Source organism: Mirounga angustirostris, unplaced genomic scaffold (genome assembly GCF_029215605.1).
Source record: "Mirounga angustirostris isolate CCGP_5_RB_7025 unplaced genomic scaffold, mMirAng1.0.hap1 SCAF_4, whole genome shotgun sequence".
NCBI classification, from domain to species: Eukaryota; Metazoa; Chordata; class Mammalia; order Carnivora; family Phocidae; genus Mirounga; species Mirounga angustirostris.
In genome coordinates, this window is record NW_026991712.1 from 123,407,569 (window position 1) to 123,416,499 (window position 8,931).

Sequence of the window (8,931 nt, forward strand, 5' to 3'; positions counted from 1 at the left end):
TATGAACAATTGGCAAAAATTGGAGTAACAATTTTTTGGAAAAATTGCCAAAACTTGCCTGGTAATAAAATATAAGTGGTAATAATATATAATTAAGTGGTGATTAAGTGGTAATTTATTAAGTGGTAATAATATATAATGTTAATTTCCCAGATTTGATGATGGTTGTATTGTGTTTATATAGGATGATCTCCTCTCATAGGAAATACACATTGATGCAGTAGGGGACAATGGGGCATCAGGTTGACAAATTACTCTCAAATGGTTGAGGATTATGACGTCTTTGTGTACTTTTTCAAAGTCTTGTTTAATTGTAGTTTGTAATGATTTCAAAACTAACAATTTTGGGGGAAAGAAGTCTCAATCATAAGAAAACAAAAAAATTCAAATAAAAAATGGGCAAAGAATTTAGACAGATATTTCACCAAAATTGATGTATGTGTGGCAAATAAGCATATGGAAAGATGTTTAACATCATTAGTCATTAGGGAAATGTAAGCCAAAACCATATGGAAATATCAGAAAACATGTATTAAAGTGTGGGAAAGACTGACAATATCAAGTGTTGGGTGAAAAAGTATAGAAACTGGAACTCTCATTTCCGTGCTTTTGAGAATATGACACACTATAACCACTTTGGAAAACAGTTTGATAGTTTCCTAAAAAAATTAACTATATATCTTCCATATGATACCATCATTCTAATCATGGATATTTGCCCAAGAGAAATGAAAGCATATGTTCATACAAAGATTGTACACAAATAGCCATAGAAGATTTATTAGTAATATTAAAAAACTAGGAACAACTCATATGTTCAACAAGTGATATATTCATGCAATGGAATACTACTCAATGAAGAAAAAGAATCAATCACTGATACACATGATGACATGGATAAATCTCAAAATAATTATGCTGAGTGAAAGAAGTGAGACAAAAGAAAGAGTATATACTCTATGATTATCTTTATATAAAGTCCTAGAAAATGCAAATCTGTAGTGATAGAAAGCAGAAAATAGGAGAAGGGGAGAGCCAGAGGAGGGGTAAAAAAGGGGCACCAGAAAACTTTTGGGAGTGATGGGTATGGTATGTTCATTCTGTGATTATATTGATGGTTTCACTGGTGTTTATATAAGTCAAAACACATCGAACTGTATATTCTAAATATGTGTAGTTTATTATATGTAAGTTGTACCTCAACAGAGCTGGTAAAAAAAGATGAAGGAAGGAAGGAAGGAAGGAAGGAAGGAAGGAAGGAAGGAAGGAAGGAAGGAAGGAAGGAAGGAAGGAAGGAAAGAAGGAAGTCAGAAAGGAAAACACTTGGTTGAGTTCTTGGTAATTTTAAGTAGCAATGAGCACAAGCTTATACCCTTGGTGAGAGTCTGAACTACAGCTATTCAATGTTATCAGGTGAAAGCAGACATATCTGTCTAATAGACAGTGAAGTTGAGATTATGGTTAACTTTTTGGGGGGGAAATCTGAGGAAGCTAACAGAATGCTTGTGAGTGGGTCAAGGGATTCCCTGGAAAGCCAAGCCAAAGCCAAGGCACAGCTCAGAAATTTTTTTTCAATCTGGTCCACCTTCCAAATGAATGATTATTAAATTGTTTTTTCAATTTTCTGGTGTGAAAATATTTCACAGAGAAGCAGCAGTCCAAAGATGCCAGGAAAGTGGCAGATAAACTTGGTTTTCCCACAGGAAGTCTCAGAGACATTGTTATACTAAACGCTTTGTCTCTACCAGCATTAGGATGTGTGCTGGGGCAAGTCAGTTCATTGGGGTTGCAAGTATCAGGAAGGATATGAATACCAACATGAGCCTGTATTTTCCAACTAATCAGAATCCAAGGCAGACAGGTGAATGCCATGCTCTTCTCTCCTTCCTTGGCTCAGCAGCCATTTGTCTTCTCACCTTCCCTCAAGGACTGATTCCTCAGGTGAAGCTGCCAGGAAGAAACCATGTATTTGAAGCTCAACGGAGCAGTCTACAAAAAGCCTTACAGAAGGCCAATCATGGAGTGCTATGACAATTGTTAAGATTTTTGTCAAAATATTTCTGGTTCCTCTTCCTTTAGGATACAGGTAGAATTGTACTTAACTGTCTTTAGCACACAACTCCCATCCCCCCTCCCTACCATTTAACTATTTCTAACCAATCAGTTCATTCCTGGGCTAGAACATCTTCATTGCTCCCTGCACAGTTTTTTTTTAATTTGGCTCAGGCACTGGCAATGTCAGAAAAGGTGGCTTCTCATTTAGCCAGATTCGTATTGAGTATAATGAGCAAGTTCTCTCTTGCTGCTTTCAATGGTCATGTAGCATGAGCAAGATAGAAGATTTTATTGTCCCAAGACACTGAGATGTTAGAGCCACTTATTAACACAACACAATTTTAACTATCCTGGCTCATTGTTTTAAAAGAACTTGCATTTGATAAATTGCAAGACACTGATTTTCTTTCTTAAAGGTCATTTGTAGTAAGACATAGACTGAAGTAGAAGTAATGGTCGATAGAAGCAAATTGATCCCAAGTCCACAGACAGCACCCAGGATTTTCCACGGCATTAATCAGTTTGGAAAATGGAGAACTATTTCATCAATACATAATAGAATAGACAATTACCCCCATGACAGTATTTGCATTAAATTCTATACCTTCAGCCATAGAAGCCACAGGTTTTTCAGGAACTAAGATTTAGTCAAGAAACAATTATGAACAAAATGATGTGGGCTGCTGAGTATTAAACATGCAAAGTTTAATGCCTAAAACTTATGAGTAAAGAAAATAATGATGTGGGGTGATGCCCGAATCCTCACTGCTAATGTGAGATGAATTTTTGAGTGGGCAAAGGTTGCCCCTCTGGTGACCTGCCTACTTTGTGGGATGCCTCGGAGTGGTGGTCTGCCCATGCCCTTTTAAAACTGAAAGAGTAAACTGGTATGAAGGTAATAAAAGAGGTTGAGAAGGAAACAAACAAACAAAAAACATGCGAAGTTTACATCTGTTACGTAGCCAGCATGTACTGAATTGCCTGTAGCTAAAATTAAAACAAACATATTACCTCCCAGAGAAGACAAAGTGAATATTTGGTTATCTGGACTCAATCACAAGAATGAGGTAACTGTCTCAAGAAAGGAAGAAGGCTAATATGGCAGTGGCTCAAGCGAATCTCCACATATCTTGCAAATTTTACCATTATTGGCATTAGCCCACTCAAGTGTAGTATTTAATTCTAAATACACAAAGTATTTCAGAATGATGGCCTGAGGGTTTTCTTTCCTTTTCTTTTCATTTTTTTCTATTCTTCCCCAAGACATGATGTTACAAATGCTCCTTTCAATAATTTGATAGACTCCAGCTCTGAGCCAGAGAGAGCATCTGTTAGAAAACATGGCGATATTCTTTCTATTTATAGCACTTTCAGTCCAAACCACCACAGTATCATTTCTGTTGTGAACACCCATCCCTTGAAAGCACAGAAATCACAATGATAAGCTTTTGGAAAAATGGAATTATGAAAATCACCCAACACCTCCCAGCAATGGGAAGTAATTCCCTCTGTTCTTAAGTCCAGAGACTTTTCTTCATAAATAGTTCTGTAGAGTTGGTTCCCATCATGGCTCGACCAAAGTGGGAGACTAAAACATCTGGCCAGAAATGAAATTGGGAACACATATGAGCCACTGCATTTAGAGAACATTTTAAGACCAGAGAAATTATTGACTGAACCTAAACCATTAAGTCTTCCACCTCAAAAGATTAATAACTGACAACAAAGTTGATGTTCCAGAAATTAGCCTGACATATATGATAAGGACAGAAAACTAAACAAAAGGCCATGCATGTTTCTAATCCTCTTAATGTTACTCAGCTGCCAGCAACCAATAACTTGGGGTGGACGGGAATCAGAAAAAAAAATTGGCTTTTTTGCTTTTTCATAACTTGAATGAATTTCCGTATTCATGAAGTTGATTTTTTCATCAATTACAGTTTAAGAACTTATGATGGCTAAGCTAGAAAGAGACAAAAATAAAATATATCTCCTTATTATCTAAGACTCCTGGATCACAGATAAGCTTATGAATATTTAGCAACTTCTGGGTGATAGTGGGCTTCTTTGTTCAATACTCTCATCATGTGGACATCAAGGTGGCAACTCTGAGTACAGTTGCCACGTGCTATGGTGGCTTTCCTGGGAAGAGAATTCTGTCCATTCCACTGCACAGAAAATTAGGGGAGGAACTCTGAATGTTTGTAGTAAACAAAAGTGACTTCATAACATAGCTTAGGTAAAGGGAGGAAGAGACCAAGAAGTAAGGGGGCCTCGAATTATGAACCCAAATCAAAGGCCAAGAAGAAAAGTGAGTGAACATAGAGCTTGGATGACGCCTTTTTTTTTTTTTTTTTTTTTAATGCAGACTCAAGGGATCTAGAAGGGGATGCAGGCTACAAGGTATAGTACTGTCCTAAATGATTCCCTGCTTTCACTCTCAACTATTATATCACCCTGGCCCCAAATACATTCTACACTCAGCAACCAAAGTAATCTCTTAAGAGTATACATTGTATCATATTACTTCTCAGCTGAAAATCCTCCAGTGACTTCCTACTAAAAACACAATGGAACTTACCTTATAATACTTTAGAATGTGGTGATTAATTTCACCCTCAGATATTAGTCCTCCCTCATTTCTTATTACTCCTTTCTTTGTTCATTATGCTCCCATTACAATGACTTCCTTTCCAATCCTGGAACACACTCAACTGGTCCCTTTCTTGGGCTGTTGTCCTTGATGTTCACTCTGGTAGCTGAGTGTCCCTCCAAATATTCACACTTACTGCTTCATCTTTTTTGTCAGTAATTTCTCAGCTCAAATCTTATCTCTTCAGAGATAACTCTCTGCAGGTTATGTGCCCCCGAGTCATTCTCTGCTACATATATCTTTTTATTTTCTTGATCATAACTATCATTATGTTTAATTCTTATTTATTTATTGTTTTGCCTGTTTTAATCTGTCCACCCCAGGTCTAAAATGAAAGTCCTGTGACAGTAGAAAACCAGATTGCCTTTTACCATTACCCAGCTCATAAGCAAGGGCCTCTCACACCATAGATACACAATAATTTTTCGAATTAATCCAAACATCTTTTGCTCAAGTTGTGTTCAGGGAAAACTACTAAAATCTAGATCAGCATAAAATGAAGTTGGGAAATTAATGAAACAGCAAACCAAGGAAATAGAACATTTCATTAGGGAAAAGTAATTGTCTTTCTTGTTTCAGCATGGTTACATGTGAGATTTCCTGTTTCATGTTTTCCCTGTTTAAGAATCAAAAAATTAAATACATATAAGATAAAACAAATTGGCAGGGTTTTTTTTAAACTGCCTTTGCAGTGAGTGACAAGCTGAAAAAAAAAAAAAAAATTCTTATACCAAGCAGAATTCTAATTCAAACGTCACAACTCACATTTGTAAAGCATTTCCACTCTGCATTTTTTTAAGGGAGACTTACCAGCCTAGCCAGAAATGCCACTTATTCATTTAAGCAAATGGTATATGGTAATAGGATTGGGAGCAGAGAACTTGACGTTTGGGTACAGTGAGGCCACAGTTGGAGTCTCATTTAATTTCACCCAGAGTAAAAGCTCTTTGCCTTGGCCGTAGGCACAGCTCTTGAATCTTGGTTAGCTGTGTACAAAAGGTATCTCCTTCTCACAAAGCAGGGATCATGCCAAGGAAGGCAGATGAGTCTCTAGTGATCCATCACACTGACACAGACAATTTATTTTGCTGATGAATTGGTAGCATATTCTGAGACAAAAGTCAGAATTTGTGTTTTGTTATTTGCAAAGACAAATAGATATTACTTTACACAGTAGTTACAGAGTTTTAAAAGAGTACACACTTTTGTAAATAACGCTGTCTTTTTAAAAGTGTTAAAGGAAACAATTACTTATAAGAAACTTTCAGGGAATTCTCTCCCAAAAGGAATAGATACTTTGTAAAATGAACAGGGTTGCTGAAAATGCTCCCTGACTGGGTCAGTTTGGCTCAGATATTAGGTGAGGGTGATCATACTGCAATCAGTGCCTGAAGCTAGATAGAAGTGAGAAAAACACATAACCTCAAAAGATGATCTTTTAGAAAATTGGTATGACTAGGTTCTATTACTGACATACACAAATATGTGAATGTAATTTGTGTAAGGTATGACTATGTGCCCTAAAGCTCTAAAGTTTACTTTGACTTCAACCATAGGTGAGGGTCCCTCTATCTTATGTCCTGTGGTTAGAGGGCCCCATTTTGGTCTTCATCTGGGTACCCCCACCCCATAGGTGAGTGGTCTTAGAGCCCAAAGCTATGTGTCCATCCATAGCCCACATACCCCCTTCTAGAAAGTTCTAGAGGTTCCAGAGCATCTGAATTTCCAGTACAAATATCACTGAGATTGTTCCCCAGGCCTACGTGGGTCTTTTCCCAAATCTGCCTTCCTGAAAGCAGACCAAGCCGTTGCTGGTGAATGCACCCCTCAACGTGGGGATATGGATCAAACATGGAAAGGCTGCCTGGAATGTGCTAATGTAAGGGCACAAGGCCCTTTGGATGTGCCCAAAGCAGAAGGTTGAAAAGAAAATGTCCATCAGTGTGGGCCTGGCATCTGGGATTGCACAGATTCTCTTTGTTCTTTGATATTCTGTTGAGGATCTAGCCTTCTCAATCTTAATTAGGATTTATGTGGAAAGTTAGAGTGTATCCTATGTAGCAGGTTCATAGCTTGTCATGACATGAAAATATTTAAACATGTAATATATGAACTTCCATTTGTATTCTTGCTTTGGGCCCTGCAAATGTTAGGAGGAGGACTATTAGAGTGTCCACTCTGTTTATTTTCTGTTTAGGACCGTATTAGACATTGAACGTTGAACGCATTTGGAGGTCTGACACCAGGTGGCTGTGTATCCCCCTGCACGTCTGGGACTCTGCACTCCAGTGTGTCCGGGCAGATGTAAATGAGGGCAGCCTCTGTGTCCTGCTCACCTTGGCCACATGTGAAAAATGCATGTGGCTGCCTGAAACAGATATGGTATTCAGAAAGTGATCGGGGGACCCAAAGAAGACTGTGTGCTGGGGTAGATTATATTATTTTAAAAACTTACTTCTCCCTGGTAGAGTATTATATTTCCCCACATCGTTAAAATCAGACTTGGCCACAGGACTCCTTCTTGTCAATGAGATGAAAGTGGAAGTGATTTAAGCACTTTCTAACAGGAACTTTATGATCTACTTACTATTTGGTTCTAGGGTCTCTCTTTTCCTTCTACTCTGAGACTGGCCAAGTCTTTGATAGGAGCCGCTCGCTCGTCCAGACTTATATTCCAGACTTTCCTGGAATAAAGACTGGGACTTTGGATGATACTGCTACTGACCTTCAGTGAATATGCAGCCCCGGCAAGAAGTAAATCTTTGTTGTCAGAAGTCATTGTGATCTGGGCTTTTTGTTGTTGTTGTTACTGTAGCAAAATTTAACCTGTTAATAGAAGTGAGTACAATGAAGATACACGAACTGTCTGAACTTGACCAGAGGCCACAGAGGTCATGGATGTCAGCAGTGGGTGCCAGTGCACAAGGAGAACCAGGATTAACGTGTCGTACAGGAGCAGAGAGCAGCCAGGGTGCGGGAGGGTGTGTGGGCGTGGGGACCAAACAACTCTGACCTGATGCCTGGACCATAAGTAAGGACCAGAGATGAGAAAATGCAAAGGGACCAGGTGTAAAAACCTTAACTGGGTCCAAATCCTGAACTGAAGTCATTTTAAAACTGGAGTGACTATCGCCTTGAAGTGCTAAGAAATTTGCCAATAGCTGGAGTCAAGGCTACAGAACTATATTGATTTTAATTTTTTAAGGAAATAAATATTACATTTTTGTAAATACATCTTTGGGACTGAGAATGTGAACCCATTACAATAATAGTTTATAGCTGATATTTCTAAGCACTTAGTAGTCACAACAACACAACGAAGAGGTTTTGTCACCATCTCAGCTTTATCGAGGAGTAAACTGAGGCACATCGTGAGTGTGACCTTGCCCAAAGTCTTATAGCCCATGCTCACAAGCACATCAGTGTCACACCTCGCTCACACCTACGCTTGAAAGCTATGTCCAAACCTAGCAAACCCCAAGCATAGTCCATTTGAGGCCAGGCAGCTGGAATATAATGTCCCCGCCAGCCAGTTGGATGAATTTTTCACATGTGAATGAAGATAAAGGTAGAGAGAGAACATCATAATCACCTCTTATATTGAATAGTGCTTTAATCTTGTCTCATTTAATAAGAATGCACAATTATGTGGTAGGTGAGTGGAGATCACTGCACACACATTATCAGTTTAGAAAGAGTAGAATGAGTCCAGAGTGTGTTCCTAAGAATCATAATCCCTGAAGCTTCAAGTGACTTGAGAAAGGAGTATATTTTCTCTTTTTTAAGGTCACAGAAAAGGACCCTACAATAGTCACTGAACTAAGAGACATTATATAATGTCTGGTTTAAATCGAGTTAAAATCCTAATAAGAAAATGTGTGGGCAGCTCTATAATAAATGTATTGACAGAGGAAGTTTTTTTTTAAAGATTTATTTATTTGACAGAGAGAGACACAGCGAGAGAGGGAACACAAGCAGGGGGACGGGGAGAGGGAGAAGCAGGCTTCCCACGGAGCAGGGAGCCCGATGTGGGGCTCGATCCCAGGACCCTGGGATCATGACCTGAGCCGAAGGCAGATGTTAACGACTGAGCCACCCAGGCGCCCCTTGACAGAGGAAGTTTTATGGAGTACTGAATATGGGGCTGGCATTAAGTAGTTCGGTATAGACTGAACTGGACCACTGTTGAGATGATTCCTGAATCTGTTTGCCGACATCTTTCT

At 38.8% G+C, this 8,931-nt stretch overlaps 1 non-coding gene across 1 annotated transcript; it reads left to right on the forward strand.

Annotated features, from left to right (window-relative positions):
- Positions 1-2,763: 2,763 nt before the first annotated feature.
- On the forward strand, positions 2,764-2,913 carry LOC123860773 (U12 minor spliceosomal RNA). The gene has a single exon (XR_006794865.1). It is a non-coding gene; the product is annotated as a U12 minor spliceosomal RNA (small nuclear RNA).
- The last annotated feature ends 6,018 nt before the right edge of the window (positions 2,914-8,931 follow it).